Source organism: Mauremys mutica, chromosome 1, assembly GCF_020497125.1.
Source record: "Mauremys mutica isolate MM-2020 ecotype Southern chromosome 1, ASM2049712v1, whole genome shotgun sequence".
Taxonomy (NCBI): Eukaryota; Metazoa; Chordata; order Testudines; family Geoemydidae; genus Mauremys; species Mauremys mutica.
The window spans coordinates 260,658,200-260,677,242 of record NC_059072.1 but is presented as its reverse complement, the minus strand read 5'-3'; the positions used below and the strand labels follow the sequence as shown (position 1 = coordinate 260,677,242).

Below are 19,043 nucleotides of genomic sequence, written 5' to 3'. Positions count from 1 at the left end.
TTGCTGCCCACCCTCATCCCCTGCAAGATTCAGCAGGCTAACTCAGTCCTTCACAACTACAGCTGGTGGGGAATTTTTCAATTATGCTTTTTTTCATTGAAAAATGCCAATTTGTCAAAACTGAAAGTTTTCAGGGGAAAACATTTTTGACAAAAAAAAAATCAGGAAAATATTGAGGGGGGGAGGTCAATGAGAGAGAGGAACAGCCAATAGCTTAGTGCAGGGATCCTCAACCTTTGGCACGTGGCCTGTCAGGGAAAGCTGCTGGAGGGCGGGGCTGGTTTGTTTACCTGCCACATCCACAGGTTCAGCCCATCGTGGCTCCCACTGGCCGTGGTTCACCATTCCAGGACAATGGGGGCTGCAGGAAGCAGTGGGGCAGAGAGATGTCCTGGCCACCTCTTCCCACAGCCCCCATTAGCCTGGAGTGGCGAACCGCAGCCAGTGGGAGCTGCGATTGGCCGAACCTGCAGACGCTGCAGGTAAACAAACCGTCCCGGCCCACCAGCGGATTTCCCTGATGGGCCGCGTGCCAAAGGTTGACGATCCCTGGCTTAGTGGTTTGAGCACCCACCTGTATTGTAGCAGACTCAGATTCAAATCCTGACTCCACCCGATTGAGAGCAGGGACTTGAAACAAGGGGTACATTTATATTGTAACAAACAAATGAATTGCAGTAATGAGTTTCAGAGACCAGGTCAACCAACTCAGGCGAGCACTAAGGGGCTAAAAAATAATGTGTAGATCCTCATGCTACAGCCTGGGCTCTAAAATCCAGCTATGGGGGTGGAAATATCAATACTGTTATTAGTAGCCCTACAGTATAAGCCTTCCAAGTCTGAGTCATTAACCTAGGATCTGAGACTCACTACCATGGTTGTTTTTGTTTGTTTGTGTTGCAGTTTAGATATACCTTCAGTCTCCTACAGCCCAGGCAAATGCCCTAACTATTAGACTACTGACCATTTTGGGATAGGTCTCTCTCAGACTCCTGTTGGAGCTGTTCCTCTTTGTATCAATAATTATTCACTGAACCAGAATCAGGCAAAGCAGGAACTTGAACTTAGTTTGTCCACATCTCTCTCTCAAATTTTGAAAGATATTGCTGTTGTTATAATGCATAATGTGGCAATTTTTGAAATCTTGACAATTTTCATGGGACAGGAAAATTTTTCTGTCCAGCTCTAAAGACAGTCACTCCTCTACCAACTAACAACCTTACTAGGCTTGAGCATTCTGATGAACCTGAACTGTGAACCTGCATAAGATCATTCAAAAACTAATTCATCTGTTTAGGTTTTCTGGGTTTCTGACAAACAGGTTTTAGTTTGGTTTTGCAGGGATGAAAAAAACCTCTCTGAAAAGTTATGCACTGGGAGGAAGGTGAATTGTTTGGCCCTGAGGAACATGCCAAGGTTTGCAAAGGGGTAGGTCTGGGACATTCACTTGCCAGATTTTTAAGACTCACTAGGAGTATCCTGTCTTGTATCCCTCATGATCAGCAAGAGTGAGAATCCACCCATGTGGGCTTTGGGAGATCCACAGGCAAGGCTAAGGAATGTTTGCCTGATATGCTGCACTCTCACAATCCCCGAATCTTCCGTTTCCTTTATGGAGGTTCGTGAAAAAGATGGGAGGGGGATACCTCTAGCAGCCACTAGAGTCATTACTCCTCCCTGCTTATCTCCTAAAGACCTTTTCAGTTCTAGTGGAGACAAGGGATGGGGACAGCATGGATTCGGGAGATGAATGTCCCCGTTCCTGCCAACACCTTCTGGCTCCTCAAACCTCTTGCAGGGTTTTCTGGGGAGTGAAGATCCCCTTTCTTCCTATTTCACATGCAAAGTCCAGGTCATATGGCAAGCAGGGAAGTATGTTTTCATTTTCTTTGGTCCCCCTGATTATTCTTTTCAGCCACCCAATAACACTGGTAAGATTTATCAGCCCCAGGAAACCTATTATACTTCAGTGGGTGGATGCAAGTTGGCTGAAGATCCTAATAAAACTCCAGGGAGGGTAGAGATTAGGAGGAGCCCTGGATGAAGTCTTCACTCCTCAGAATGCTTTCCATAGGGGTGAGAAACGATCAAGAGACAGTGGACAGGGTCTTCCCTCACTGATTCTGCTGACGTCCAACTCTCCTGCTGGCCACATTTCTCTCCTAAAGACATTAGGAAGACAGTCACATACATTAATAGATTGTCAGAGAGATCCCTCATGCCTATACACTCTTAGGATCAGCCCTGATCCTAAGACCTTAGGAGGTTCCCAAGCATGGACCTTATGATTTTTTGCAGAATCAGGACACCCTTCTACAAGATGGTGCCTGAGGACTGTAAACAGAAAGGGAATTCATGACCAGCACCCCAGGGGAGCCAGGTTCTGATGGACAGAGGTTCTCCTCTTGCTGGCCTACTATGTTTGGAGAAAAAGGGCTTCTCTGTGGTAGACTTTAGGACTGTCTAAAAAGATATATTAATTTCCCCTCCCCGTCACTGATCTAATTAAGTTTGCAGGCACATATCTGTATTTTGAGTGTATTATACATTTCAAGAACACTTGATTTTTTAAAAAAAGTTAGAAACTCAGAAAATTCAGAGTTAAGTCTGCCCTTCTACAAGCCACAATGTCAGTCAAATATTTAATTCAGCCTTAAAGCCATACCGCATTTTTTGAATCTCCCTCTTTCAACCTCTTCCTTCTTTATGTACTCCATCCCTCCCTACTTTCTCAAACAGGTAACTGAAAGAAGAGGTGGACCTTCTGCTGTATCTTAAAGATCAAAATATCTGGGCTCTCTGTGACTAACTAGAATATTTATATACACAATGTATATACTATTAATGGACTTTCAGAAAATAAGGAATTGCCATCCTGTATCAGACCAGCTGTTGGTCTAGCCCATTATCTGGTGACCAGTACTAGATGCTTGAGAGACAGATGCAAGAAACTCTGCAGCAGGCATGTAAAGCAGTGTCCTCATCACCTTTAGCACCCCATTGTGTTACGGTGTGATGCTGTGAGGGGTCCTATAGCCTCCTGTAAGCTGTCTGCCTCTCACCAGTTGTTCTGTGGTTCAGCCATTGACCTAGTCACATAAAGTTCAATCCCCACAGAGAAGTCCAACTCAAAGTTCACAAAACAGAAAAGATCCTGTCCTCCTCAACACTGAGAAGGTGGGTGAGGTAATATCTTTTATTGGACCAACTCTGTTATTCACTCAGATACTAGATACCTACCTTGTCTCTCTAATATCCCGGGACTTTTGACATGTTTGCAACTACACTGCAGTGTCAGTTTGTTTATCTGTTGTTGTTGTTGTTTCTCTTTTTCTCTCTCTCTCTCTCTCTCTCTATTTCTCTCTCTCACTCACACCCACCCTCTGGTTCCTTACAAGGAACAGATGCCTAATTATCCTTATCTAGCTTTGCAGCTTCTGGTCAGGAGGTAATCAATCAATCAATCACAAATGCACTAATTTGCTCTTAACTCCTTGTCTAACAAGTGATGGGAGTAAGTCACATCACAAGGCACTTAGGGGACAAATGTCTCCAGAGAAAGTTTCCTTCTAATCAGGTTAGAGTGGTTTCCCTCTAACCAACACTAGTTAGAGGTTGGTTTATACCTTGAAAATAGAAAGTTCTCTCTCTCTTTCATACACACACAATTTCAGTAGACATTCTGGAAATAATCTGTTGGGAAAGCAAACTGAATTATGTAAATTCAGCAATGGCATGTGGCAAACTAACTAGAAATAACCTCATTTTTGTAGGTTTCTGAATCAACCAGCTCAGCCTACCTCAAATATTAGTAACATTGAATAAACAGCATTGTGAGAAAATCAACAAAGCAGTATATACAGAAAGCCACAACAAACGCTAGCAATATTTTCAGTCATTTGTATGCAAGCAACCTGTCAAAATGTCAGCCTACAGCATCTTCCAAGACCTATAATAAAGGCTCAGATTTTCAGTGTTCTCAGTGCAAAGCTTAACAGAGATTAATAATACAAAAGGCAATAAAATGACTTTTTAGCAGAAAAAACATTCAAAATGAGAAAAGGAACAATAATTACACAACAGAAGTATTGGAGCATAAGCTTTTGTGGGTGAATTCCTACATGCATCTGACAAAGTGGGTATTTAGCTGAAAGCTTATGCTCCAATACTTCTTTTAGTCTATAAGGTGCCACAGGACTCTTCGTCACTTTTTACAGATCCACACTAACACGGCTACTCCTCTGATACTCAATAATTACACAGTGAACATTTAAAGTTGTAGAATTTCAGTGTTGTAGAACTGATAAGAGGTCTTTTTTATTGCTTAAATTAAGTAAAGTGACAAACCTGTACATCCTAAATATGCACTTGTCTCACTAGTCATGCCACATGAGGCCAGCATTCTTGGCAGTGGTCCAGCTAACAGCACCAATATGCTTCTAGCAGTGGCAATTTCTTGCTGACAGAGAAGAGTCATCTGAAGTTGTTCATCACAGACAGCACTAATTTTAGAATCTCATTTTTTATGTAAATAAAATGGGGAAAGTATCCTTGTTTCTTCAGTGTTTGTTTTAATGAAAAATGCACAAGCACAATGCTAAGAGAAAAAAGTGAGAGTGGAAAAAATACCAAACAACAAAATCAAAACAACAGTATTATCCATGAAGGATAGATACCATGATGATGGGTGCAATCCAAACTGGACAGATAGAATGACCTGTGCTTGTAATGAATGTTTTTGTGTTCTGTGATTTTGTGGACTGATTTTTAAGAAATAGATTCTCCCCATAATAACTCCGACCTTAATTAGCTTTGGATTCAGCTTTGATTTTTAGCTAATAATTATTCCAAAATCCCAAACTTCAGCTTCCCCTCGCACCCAGTAAAATACTTTTGGTCTCACAGTACTACAAACAAACAGGTCGTCAGAGCTTATTTTTGCAATTATTTATGAGAGATCATTGTGAGTTTTAGGCATGAAACATCCCACAAAAACATTAAGCTTTTGTTAATAGATTTATTTTATTGACCTTCATTTTAATTGCTTACCACCGTGCCCTTTTCCAGCAATGCTTGTACAACCTTTAAAAATAATAGTGCCAATGTCAATCACACAACAAAACACAAAAACTCTCAGCAAAATGATCAATTAAGGCCTAAGTACAAATGCAATGTGGCTAGGCATACTGGATAAATTTACAGCCGCCAAAGCAAAGTGTACAATTAGCTTTAAATGTTAAACTTCACATGCCACTAAAGTGGTTGTACATTTAAAAAAATCTGTAGTGAATTCTGCATTCATGTTGAATAGACTTAAGATTTTTGGTGAACAAAAGCTATTCTGCTACACTCATTTGCAGAAGGATATAATTAGTTCTTCTTTCAGTTTCCTCCATAAAGATGGCACATATGAAAAATAATAGGCTGTCAATACCCTAAAGGGTAAGCAGTGTAAATTTAACAAAGGAATATATTTTAGGACAACACAGCTTTTTAGATGAATATCTGTAATGTTTAAAAGACTTTATGCTAAGAAACCATGTGCTTAAAATTCATTCAATACATTGTGTTTATACTTTGTTTATTTTTAGCCTTCAGTTCTAAAAATATCTAGCATGACAGCAGAATATACTATGCTAGCTACAGTTTTAGAGGGCACACTGTTATGGGTAAATTCATCTATAAAACAATGAATGTTAAAGGCTGAGATCTGGGCCCACAAAAGGAAGAGAAATTCAGTTTCATGCTGAAAATCTGTACTAATAGTGAGAGACAGAAAAGGAAGCTGAATGTTATGTATTAATAAAGACTGCAATGTCTGCTAACATTTTAAACATAATTATTAATTATATTGTTTTTCTGTGTTTAAATTAGACAATACACTAACAAATTGTTGCTCAGCCTAAAAAAGAGAAAAAAAAATTGGTAAAAAACTTAAAGCTTAAAACAAGACAACCTCCCCTGCCACTAGCAATTGCATAATTACAGAGGCTACTAAGCTACAGTGTTTTTTATTAAAATAATTTTGCTTGCATATTTTTGTAGTAGTATTCCTAAAAGTAAACGCAAACAAACAAACCCCCAGATACCCATTCCCATATACAAGTATTGGAGAGTGGAGTCAGACTCCAGAACTGTCCTTCCTAATCTATTATGGTCAATTATGCAAATATGCAATTATAAGAGGAAATTTTCAGACCCAAATGGCAAGTAACTCCTATTGACTTTCAATCAACTTACATTTGTATGTTACATTGAAAGTCAATGGGAGTTAAGCTCTTCACTACCATTATTTGTGCTTTTGAAAAAAACTCTCTTACAGGCTTCCAAAAAACATTAAAAAACCCCATAAAACCATTCATAAAGCTGGTGGAATTCTGTTCATGTATTGTGACAGATACAGGTAATTAACTCAATTTTTATTACAAGGGTGGACAGAGTGGTTTAGTTGGGCTAGTCTACACTTACGAGCCGGGTCGACGCGGTGAGTTCGACTTCTTGGAGTTCGAACTATCGCGTCTAATCTGGACGCGATAGTTTGAACTCCGGAAGCGATAGTTCAAACTCCGGTACTCCACCACTGCAAAAGGCGGTGGCGGAGTCGACCTTGGAGCCGCGGACTTCGATTCCACGGTGTCTGGACGGGTGAGTAGTTCGAACTAGGGTACTTCGAATTCAGCTACGCTATTCACGTAGCTGAATTTGCGTACCCTAGTTCGACCCCGCTTCTTAGTGTGGACCAGCCCATAGTGAGCAACCTAGGTCTTGGAGGAAAATCTTAGGGGCTGCATAGGCTGAGTTTTATAGTGTGGTGTTAATGATTTTCAGTTACCAATAAAGACAAATCCCAGCATGTTCTAAGGGCTACATTAACTGTGGGGTAGGGATTCTGATAAGAAAGGAGATAGATATATAGTTACGGATAGTTGCATCTGCTCACTGGGCCATGGTCTCTGTGCTATGGCTGCTATCTATGCTATTACCATTTGCCAAATGTGGTGATGGTTGTTTTTTCCTGAAGTAGACACCCATCACTAAGCGTAAGACTGAGGCAAATGATATAGTGCTCGGTTCTATATTTGTTAATCAAGAAAAACTTTCATTGACAACAAAATCATTTGTCAAAGTTGCTAGATAATGTAGATTAGAAGTTAGTGAAATGTAATATGGATAGTAATTGTCGGTAATATGGATAGTAATTGTTCCTCCATTTTCAAACACTGTCTTTTTAGCAATAATTTTCATTTTATAGTCACATTGGTTGGCCCATAAGTGAGGGCCGAGTGGAAGACTGAGGCCTTGTCTAGACTAGGATTTGGCTATACAGTGACTTTTGTTTGCTAATGTATTAACAGCCTCCTGCAGACAAGGCAAAATGTTTTTAATACAGATTGAACTATAGGTGTAGAAAACTGGGCTTGCTCAGGGTCTTTAGCCCCACCTCCCTCCACATTTTAGGGATCATATTAATACTGAGTTTGCAACAGAAGCTCATTTATCCCACCATCTTAAAAGAGGATACATTTAGTCATGATATAAAATTACTCATTAAAGTATTACTTTTAAAAATATGAGTAAAAAGAATGACTTACAAAGTGTTCCAAAGAATGAACTTGGTTCATTCACCTTGGTTTCTTGAACTGAATTCTTCTGTAACATCTGGAAGCTGTAAAACATCAGTTTTTTCTTTATATATAAACTACAGATATGATGCTCATTTACAGTATTCATTATCAGAATGGCTAAAGTCAATTTCAACTTCACTACTTCAGAAAACACCTGACATTGATCCTTTGGAAGTGTAGTTTCCTCCTTTTTAAATAGCCAGGTTTTAATTGATTTCATTTTAACACCTTCAAAATACACACTTTGTTTTTGCCTGACACTCAGTCATTCCTGACTTACTAAGAATGGTATAAGATTTCAGGATTTTAAAACCTCACAAGCAATGCTCTTTGGCAAACTGAACATTTAAACTGGCCATGTGATTTTATATAGTCCCGGAATTCTTTGTAGAACCATCTAGAATGTGACAGAATGAAGAAAGGGAGCAGCCTACACCTGATCTGTTAATTATATTAGAAAATCATGGCTTTATGCTTTGCTTATGTAATACAATGCACTTCTCTCTCAGGTAGAGACTCTGACAAGGAAAGGCGTACAAATAAGATGGTAGCTGGAGACCCGTGAAAAAAAGCACATGGAAATCCCAGAGGAGACAGTGGGGAGAAAAGAAAAGCAAATCAGGAGAGAGTTAGTCCCAGAGGAGTGGCCTTATTGGAAATCCTGGGAGGTGGGCCGCCCATGTCTAAAGGCCCCTTCCCCAGCCTTGCGGGAGGGACCATTGGATCCGGGAACCAACTGAATACAGGGGACAACTAATGAATAACAGGGTCAGGAATGAAGGTCAAACGGTCAAAACTAGGGATCCGGAGAGAGACACCAAGCAGAGAACCCTGGACAGTGCCCACTATTCCTCAAAGCTGTCTAGGGAGCCAGTGGATGCCTCCCAGAGGAACTCTGCCTGGATAGGGGGAGACCAGGGAGGAGCGGAAATAGGCCTTACGGTCGCAGAGCACCTCCCCGTCTAACCCTGAGGGAGTGGCAGCTGGCTGGAAGTATCCTAGTCTCCCTTGAGAGAAGAGGGGATCAGAAGTCATTATGCACAGAGAAAGAGAAGGAGGGAAGCAGCCATCTTGGCTACACAAAGAGTGGAGAAGCACAGACAAGTGAACTCCATCCAGGCACACAGATTTCCCATCACAAGAATAAATAGACCCTGGCTGCTCATCTATTTCCCAGACTGGGAAGAAAGGATCTAGTGCCTGCCGAAGGAAAGAACTTCAACCTGGGTCGAGTTATCAAGAACCAACTTATACCTGGTGGAAAGAGAGGGACTTCAAGCACCCAAGGATATCAGAAGACTGTATCCCTCCTAAGCTGAAAACAAACTGTACATTACTGAGGGACTGTTCCTGCTACAATAGTTAGATAAGATGAAAATTATATTTAGCAGCTATTTTATTAGTTAACTCTAGAAGCCCCCACTTAAAAATAAATTATCTGCACCCTTGTGAACTAGTAAAGATAGATCAACTAGTTTAATATGTGTTACATGCACACTGTGCTGTCTACACCAGCCTGTTAATAAGAGTTAGATTACACTGTCCATATTCTAGTCTAGACAAGGCCTAAATGTATGGCACAGTGACTCTAGGTGTAGTGCAATCACTTATTTTCAATAAGTAAGGCACTTCAAACGTACCAGGCACAGTAGTATGTAGGTGCTGACACTATCATGTTTTGTAATTCCAGCGTGAAATCCTGCTGTCTCTCACAAGAGCCACAGTGTCTACAGTGCAGTCAGGAGATGTGATTGCAGCATGTGCAGACATTCCCCAGCTAGGTTGGATTTAGCGAGGTCAAATCTAGCCTGAATAACAATAGCAATGAAGTCATGGCAGCCCAAGCAGTTGCACAGAATAGCCTGGCCCAACCAGCTCCCTGGGTGCACACCCAATCAGCTGCCACCCATGTTACTGCAGGTTCCCTGCTATAGCTACCTGAGCTAACTTTGGTCTAGCTAGGTCAAGGCTAACTTGGGTACATCTGGGTACGTTTACACAATCCGCAATCATACCTCCAGACTGCAGTGCAGACAAATCTCAAAGAACATGAACATTGGTAAACTGCACAAATCCCTGCCTCCAGTTGGGCTGCTTGGGTGTATTCTTTCCCTTTCCTGCCTAAACATTGGTCCCCTGTGCACAGCCTGTTTATTTAGGCTTGTATGAAGGGATGTGAATTTCTTCTTTCCTGAAACAAGTTTTTTAAGAATCCTTATGAAACTGGTAATTCAATGATTTAAATATTCCATGCGCACATAAGCCCACACTTTTATATAAATATGGATTATTATTTATAAGTATTTAAATAGAAAATACATATGGACAAAAATATTAAAAGAAATCCGAGCAATTTCTAAATATATGGCTACAAAAAGCTTACTAAAAGGATTTTTTTCTGCAGCTTTATAGTTCATAAGGAACAAACTCCAACTTTGTTTTTCCAAATTCTTTCCTCCCATTCCCTTTCCTCTCTCCCCCGCCCCTACATAAAATAAAATAAAAAATGCTCCCAAGCTAAAACTTTGAATGGAAGTTGCAGTCAGTAGAGATTTTCTTATAGGTGAGTTATAAACTCCTGAGCATAGGATTTTATTATGGGAGTGTTGACAGACCTCCAACATTTGACCAGAATAATCAATAATGGTATTGAAATATCACATAACTGATATTAAAATTATAGCAGTTTTCACTGATCATTCTCCTTTATTTTATATAGGATGCAGTATGAATAGAGCCAAATGAAATCTCCGTGAATATGTTCTTATTATACTGTAAAATGTAATCATATGACAAGTGTCTAGGAAAAAAAGGATGCTATGAAATCAAATCAGCATACACACTTCTCAAGTAGTTAGGGTATGTTGAATATTTTGCAACCAAGCAAAATTGCTATAAATAGAAAGTGAAACTCACAAACTGATGTGTGTTGAATCCTAGGTTTGTTACTGATAAACAGGAAAGGAATTTTTTCTGTTTAAACTTTACAAAACCTGCTCAATTATGAACTTATATAACATCATGAAATATGAGTCACTGAAAAAAAAAGCAATCGGCTTAGACAGCTCATTAATCTTTCTGATACAAACATTGTGATCGTCTATCTTTCTTTAATGATTATTTTTTTGTGATTTCAGGATCAAAGATATAGTTTCCATGACAGCTTGCAATACAATGCATTCTGCAACATAGTGAACAAATTAAATTCTCACTTAATTTCTTTTATTTTTATGGTAACGTAAAAATAGCAAAAATAAACATGCTCTGATTGTGTTATGGAATCTGAAGTAGCTTTATACCCTGGTACCATGTTTATGGATTTATTAAATCTAACCAGAGTTTTACTATTTTTAATAATCTGCACTATAACAGAGCCTAAATGTTCTAAGGACCTGACCCAAAGCCCAGTGAAATCAGTTGGAGTAGTTCCATTGGTTATGATAGACTTCAGCTCAGGCCACGAATGCCCATTATCTATATTGCATATATTTATTCATAATACAAGATGCAATAAGCCTGGTTTTTGTTTATAATCCATAACGTACAATCACAACACACTAAACAGCCATTATTAACATATGTTATAAGTGCACTTGGAGAAAGTTATTTCAGGACTTTAATTTATGCAGAGCTAGGAACAGGTGCTGCCATTATAAATCTGTATTGTAGGACGGCTTCTAAATTCTTGAAGTACCTTTGACAATATCAGTCAGTTTTACACATAGATGTATGATAACAGGATAAAGGCCAAAGTGTTGATGTGTGCAAGAGTCCCTGGAATAGTATTACTAGTGGCAGTATTACAGCGGCACCAAGAGGCCTTAAGGGCACCACTGTGCTAGGCAGGGTTCAAACAGTGAAAGATAGTCCCTGTCCCAAAGATCTTATACTTTAAAAAGACAAATTGTGTGAGGTAAAACGGAGGCTCAAAGATGTGAAGTGATTTGTTCAAGATCATGCAGAAGGTCAGAGGCTGCGGAAGGACTAGAATCCAGATCTCCTGATTCCTGCCCCTGTGCCCTATCTACCAGACCAAACTGTCTCTCAAGTGGAAATGTAGCTTTCACCCATGTTACACTATCTTTTTATAAAGCGATTTTAATTCAAGTGGAGCAGTTTCGTGTGGCAGTAACCATTTTATGTACTAATCCATATATTTTGGAGCATTGGGATTTGTTAAATAAGAATCAGGCAAAATTACTAGATCAGTATACAAACGATTCTGGTCTGATGCATCTTTACATCTTGAGAGATTAATGTTTTCAGTCACAATTATGCAGCTCACATATTGCTATAAAGCATAATAGGAAGCTATGAAAGCCAATCACATTATTTGCCATGAACTTTTGAAGAGAAACTTTGACAAACATTGGACATGGAGAATCCTGACATGCACTAGTAAATCATATATTGTCTAAAATGTTTGAGTTCTCTGTATACATTCATGTCAAAATCAGAAGTGTATTTGGAAATGGTTGAACCATTTTGCAGAAACTTAAAAAAAAAGCAGCAGCAGGGAAAATTTCAGTCAGAACAGTTAACATCTGGCAAAGTTATAAGCAAGTAAGAACAGGATCTTATAATGGAAAGTGTCAGGCAATCTCAGCTATTCTTGGTGCTATCAGCTGTATATTCTTTTAACAATTTTTTGTGCATGTAATATCTATTTATAGCCATATAAATAGAGATTGAATTTAAACCAAGGGGGATATTTAAACTAAATTTTTGTCTTGAAAAGTCAAATCCCATTACACTTTCTTTCTTTTAAGCAGAAGATCTTGACGGTCTGACTTTCAGAAAATAGATGGCTCCCTAAAGTGTGAGAAACAACTGATACCCTTGCCCCCAGCTCCTCTGACAATATGTGCTGCAGTAACTAGAGACATTTTACAAGCTTTTCTCAGGTCAAATGTTATAAAAACAACTGCAGAGCAATAAACACACTAGGTGCTTTGTCCAGTTAGTGACAATTAGCTATAATTTCACCATTTAGTTCCAAAGGAAAACTTGTAAAAGTAATCAGTAGTCTTCAATCCCTTGTAAAACATGACTGCTCCATAAAAAAAGGTCAGAAGTTTTTCACCCACAGGAGTATCTGTTTATTTCAGGTGTTGTTGAATATGTATGCGAATGTGCAATGAAATCTTTCCTCTTCCCCCTTTTTTCACAGGTGGGTTGAGTCAAATGGATAACATGTTACAGTAAGTATTACAGGACTGGTAAACTAAAATATATGGTTTATCTGCAGCTAATTATTATTTGGAGCTTGTGCACTTTTAATATGTCTAATGAACTATCATGCCTTACATACCAAATATGCAAATACATTCATGATCCCTATTGACTGCAATAATAGTAGTGTAAATCAAAGTCCTACAATACTTTGTTTCTTGTTATAGATGCTTCTAGTTCATTAAAGGACACCACTGAAGAATCAAAACCATTTTGTTCCTATTTTTTTCAGAAATGTAAATTATAAAAAGTCAGGTTATTTGTGCATAACTGGATACATTTAGACCTTACAGCCATTTTGTGCATGTTGAACATGCATTCTGCAAAATAAACTGTGAAATCTCATGGGACTTTTTGGCACGCAATTCTGAAAAATCAGGACCTTCAACCTGATGAACTTTATTATGTGTCACAGAGTAACATTGTCTATCCACTTATATGGTCCTAGAGAATATAGCATCTGAGAAACTATTTGTTTAGATTGTAATAGTGCCCAAAATGTATTAGATACCTTCTAAACAGAGAGGAAGACACAGACTCTGTTCCAGACAGTGTCCAAACTAAAAAGACAGGGTGGTCAGGAGAAGGAATACAAGATACAATCAAAATTATCAGGGAGAGGAGGAGAAGAGCGGCATAAATTTCAGTTTCATATTTGGTTGTGGTTGACATGGTTTAGTTTGCTTTTTGTTAAATACACTAAGTTCTCCTTCAGCATTTATCTCCCTCCTTTCCCCTCAGTTCAATTCCAAAATGCTATATCATGTGTGGGCCATGAAAATACAGCCAGCAAGCCAGGTGCTTGACACCAGAATGAAGCTAAATAAGTTGTATGAACCTCGGTTCCTTCTATTACTTCAGAAAGTAGGGGGGTTCAATGTTTATGCTCTCACCAATGCCAATTTATGTTTTTTACTGCTTGGGAGGGAGCCAGGAAAAGATATCCTTTTAATTTTTATTCCATTCACTGCAAAAATGCAACACATTTACTTTTGTCAAAAAGCCAATGCACATATCAACTGAAAGCATACTTTCCCTCTCAAAAATAAAGAGATGTGTTTTGCTGAGGTTTTCGGGGAGTAAACAAAGGGTTAATCAATAATATAACTGATTTGTAATACAGTAGTTAGCACTGAGTTTTCATGGTTTTCATCATGTTCTCTTAAAATACATGTAATCTAGACAGAGGGAATAGATCAAAAGCCAAAACTCCCATGGAATATCTAATGATTAAGCAAACATGAGCTGTCCAAAAACAATGGAAAGACCCAATTATTCATGTTCCTTTATTAAAGCATCTTTCATATCTAATGATGTTAATACTGCCCTGGTGGCATGATTTTCAATGCCTTCAACAAGAATTAAACCAGAAAATTTCATAATAGCAAACCATAACTTGTTATAATGAAATTATGTACTTGCTAAACAGCTGAGAAGCGTAAGAGCCAAACAAACACATAGAAAAGACTATTCTGAAGTGAGTAATTCTGATGTGGATGCTTTAGTAATCTTGGCACCTGAAGCATATTTTTGTGCATGGCAATTATTTGTTAAATTGTAATCAGTAAATTGAGATTACCATCTAGGCACATCATTAGTGGCAAAAGAATACTGAAATGATTTCTGTCATGCTTTTGCTAAGCAGTTTTCTTTGGTCTTTAGGAAAAACAACAAGGATAGAGTTAATCAACACAGTCAATAGCTACAACTATTTCAAAACAAAAAGATCCTGACAACCATCTCATTCTATTGAAGCTGTAAGAGCAGATTTAGAAAATAAGAATAATCAACTGCAATTACCAATAATTTACTCCCTATGATTGTTGAAAAATACTATACAAAAATCTATCATAAAAATGATTAAAATTCCCATGAATAACTCATTTCCATTGTGAGGCAATGTGTACAGGTATAAATTGCATTTAATTGCCTTCTGTTGTATCCTTTATGCACTTCAGGTCAAATTATAGTCTCACTTCCTGAAGTCAATGGAGTTGCAAGGATGTAAGAGAGCAGAATTTCACCTTGTATATTCTTAACCATTTTGTCCTAGAGGAGTATTCATTTACATCTTATGTTTTATAGTCAAATTATATATTTTTTCCTATCTCTAATCTAAACAAAACAAGAAATACCCAGTGACACTAAGCTGATTTCCAACACCCTAAAATATGTTTTGCAAAGATATATTTCATCTCTTTAGAGCACCAATGTTACCCAGAAGGTCGTGCATCCAGTTTCTGCACCCTGTCAAGTTTTTTAGCAGGAATTTGGCAGAGAGTCAGGGAAATTTTGACAAGCAACATGCGTACCTCCTATGGAGAGCCAAAAGGGTGGTAGGAGACATCCTTATAATACCTCTCCTTCGCCCTCCCAGAAAACTAATGCAAATTCACCAGAGCCAGAAACTAATGTTATGTATCTGAAGAAGCTTTGGGGGCATTTTAAACATTAAGGCTGCTCCAAGCCAGAGTACAACTGATATATCTCCTTAATCTTGCCAATAGTTAGTAATAGAATTGAATGACTTAATATTTGCTCACTGTGGTAGAAGGCCACAAAAGGAGTTCCAATAATTGGTATAGTGCAAACCCTATCCAGTTCCAGTATAATAAAGATGCCAGCCAGCTATGGGGTTTAAAAAGACAGCCTGCAGAATGCAAGGAGCACTCTCTCTTCTGGCAGCATATTCTCATATATTAGGCCTGCCATGAGTAGTCCCTTCCTGAGTTTGTTTGGAGACCTTAAAAATTAACACCCTCACAGAATACGATTTTGCTCTGGTCCTCTTCTCCAGTGTAGCTGGGGACCATACAGACTAAGCAAGCCCTTTAAAGATGGAATTCAGAAACTCACTGCTGATTTTATTTCCTCTTCTTTTCCTTTGATTGTAACACTATTTTATTACACATGCATAAAAAACATGTATGGAATAAATATAGTGTATAGAATACATAGGACTTTGAAATGGATTCTGTATTCCTCTCTGGGCACTGGCAATGGTATATGTCCAGCCATGTACAAAGTAACTATGAGACAATAGAATGCAATTTCCTCTCTGTCACCATGGCATCCTTCTCCTCTTCCCTCCCCTGCTCTTCAAGCATTTTGGTAAAAAAACAAACTCAGGAAGGAACCTGTCTTTGTTATCTTTGCTCTTAACACATTTTGCTTTGCCAACATTTCTTGTGCATGCCATGAGCATAGCACCTCTCTAGGACAATGGACCAAGAAAAAAAAAGTGGGCATTATTATTCATTGTCACCTTCTGGGGCTGTTTTATGAATGCATGAATCCTTGAGAGTCATCAGCTGCAGAAATCAAGTTATGGAGGAAGGGGTTGCTGAGCTTGCAGGTGATGCTGAAGAGATGGGCTGCTGTTGTTATCAGCTACTTAGGCAAAAACACATTCTCAGCACCCGATTTTCAGAGTCTGAAGAGATCAGTGGGATTTATAGAACAGATGCTCTGCTGGTGTAAATTGTTATAGCTCTCTTGAATTTAGTTGGAGTGATGACAAGTTATATGATCTGAGGATTCCCTGTCCCCCCAAGTGCCTAAATCCCTTTGACCCCTTTGACAATGCCAGTGATAGTGACATGGTCTACCAGAACTGTTGGATTCAAGTGAACTAAAGGGATGGGTACTTCTTCCTTGAGTATATTCACATAAAAGAAAAGTAATGATGAATATAGAGGGCAGCAACATAGACAAATCTTAAGCAGTCCTAAGAAGTATGCAAAAAAACTTCCATCCAATGACTGCTTATTATGAAATCCATATTGGTTTGAGTAAGTTATTTACTATTTGGCCCAGATAAGCTGTATGGACCAGTAAAAGCAGCAAAGAATCCTGTGGCACCTTATAGACTAACAGACTGTTAGTCTATAAGGTGCCACAGGATTCTTTGCTGCTTTTACAGATCCAGACTAACACAGCTACCCCTCTGATGTATGGACCAGGTCATGGTGATCCAAGATCCTGAGGATGAAGCAATGCAGAAGAAGCCTGAGGTGCAACAAAAACTTTTAATTCATGACAGAAATAAATTGCTAAATGGACAATCCTCCGCTTCCAGGGAGATTTGCGTGTTCTGGGGAAAAAACAAAACAAGTCTATCTGTAGTAGTTTCTTCATTGTAAAGAGGCCTGGCATCTGTTGATAGAAAAGGGAAACAGTGTCTCCCTTTGAGAGCTTTCCTTGTGTAGAGGAGAGTAAGAATAGCATGTTGTCATGTTTTTTGTCTAACAATAGCCAAGAGTCTAAAGTTTTTCATACATAGACATCTCTGTCTCTGGAATCGTGACAAAGGCTGCACGGCAGCCAAGCTGTGAGAGCTGCACAGCTGCAGTCAGCAGAGCTACAGCACTCCTGACACATAGTAAGCTGAGGAATTGAGCCTACTGACAAATACCTCAGTGTAAGACTGTTGTACTGAGGTGGCATTATTAACTCTGAGATGATAATACTAAGTATGGAAAGATGCACCAGACACAGGTTTCATTGTTATTTGAACAGTGTCAAAGTTAATGACATTATGAAATTTTTCATAATAATACTAATTCGATTGCTATCTGGAATTCACAGGCAACATTGAAACTTCTGTACTGTTCAATCATTGTTTAACCATAGTGGGATCAGACAAAGCATCTTCACTTTAGATAGGAAAATGGCAAATCACCCAGTACAGATAGGTATGTTTTACACTTGATATTTGGATAATGAGAGGGCACTTTTTGTGTGCCAGGTAATAAATGTGCCATGGGCAAAAGAAATTCCAGAACTTCACCCCAAGTTTTTATTAGCCTGTGATATGATTGTTACCAATTAGATTATGACAATAATAATTAATAATAAATAATATAACACCTGCCCTTATATAGTACTATTCATTAGTGAATCTCAAAGTGCTTTACAAGATGCAGCCTCATGTTTTATTTTATATTGAAATGTATGCTGGAGGGCTAAATCTAGCAGTCCTTATTAGACAAAACTCTGAGTTTTGTGAGGTGTAGCAATTGGCCTGTATGATTAACTATTCAAAAAGCATATACAATAATAAAATGGTAGAGCTAAGGTAGATTGGGTACTTATATTTCTCCCCTTGGACATTCAACATAACCAAAGGGCAGAAAAATGCAAAATGCTGTAAAGAAATAACATATATGGTATGGTCTATACAATTATCCTGTGGAACTGAGTGCCACAATATATCATTGAGGACAACAGTTCAGAAGAATTCAAAAGGAAAACTGGACACTCATATGCATAACAAGAACATAAGAACATAAGAATGGCCCTAGTGGGTCAGACCAAAGGTCCATCTAGTCCAGTATCTTGTCTCCCGACAGTGGCTAATGCCATGTGCCCCAGAGGGAATGAACAGAACAGGTAATCATCAAGTGATCTGTTCTCTGTTGCTCATTCCCAGCTTCTGGCAAACAGAGGCTAGGGATACTTTTTCTGGCCACTTAAGGTTTCAAAAGAAATAACTTTTTTTTAAACAAACATGAAGGTTTGAAAATTATATAAACCCTCATGACTCAGGAGATAAACCAATCTCTTTGTGGGAATGTTATTTTGTAGCTGCTTTCTGCACCTTCTTCTGAAGCATCTGGTACTAGCAATTGTTAGAGACAGGATAAGATGGATCCCAGGTGTGACATGGTATGGCATGTTCTGTGTCCCTATTTTTGAGAAATAATTGGACTAAACAAGACAAAATAGTTGGAACAAGAAAACCGTGGCAGCCACATATGCTGTAGTCAGGTGATAGGGTGAAAGCCAGAGTGCAAGTATTTTTATTTCAAACAGTTACTGAAATGAATACATAGTAGCAAATCAGAATACAGGAATTCTATATCTACATTCTGAGGCACTGACTCAGCAATTTTTTAAGTATGTGAATGCTCTAATTGAAGTCACATGTGCTTAAGTACCTTCTTGAATCAGGGGCTGAATAAATATAAACCATGAACTAAGTGTTCACTTTAGTAAATATATGATATGAAAAATACTGACACTCTCTCTACGAACTCCCTATAGCTGCAAGTTTGTAATTGCACTCTTGTTTGCAACTATTCCATTTTGGCACAATCTTGCTTACATACAAAACGAAAGTGAAATGTGTGTGTTACTAATACTCTTTAGCATTGTACACACATCTTTCTTTTCTGAAGATGAAGT

General features: G+C 38.6%; 1 long non-coding RNA gene across 1 annotated transcript; it reads right to left on the bottom strand.

Moving 5' to 3' along the window:
• Positions 1 to 1,978: 1,978 nt before the first annotated feature.
• On the bottom strand, positions 1,979 to 7,669 carry LOC123374431. The gene is made up of 3 exons (XR_006581106.1): positions 7,593 to 7,669; positions 5,031 to 5,082; positions 1,979 to 2,162 (listed from the first exon to the last, which is right to left on the bottom strand). It is a non-coding gene; the product is annotated as an uncharacterized LOC123374431 (long non-coding RNA).
• Positions 7,670 to 19,043: the final 11,374 nt, after the last annotated feature.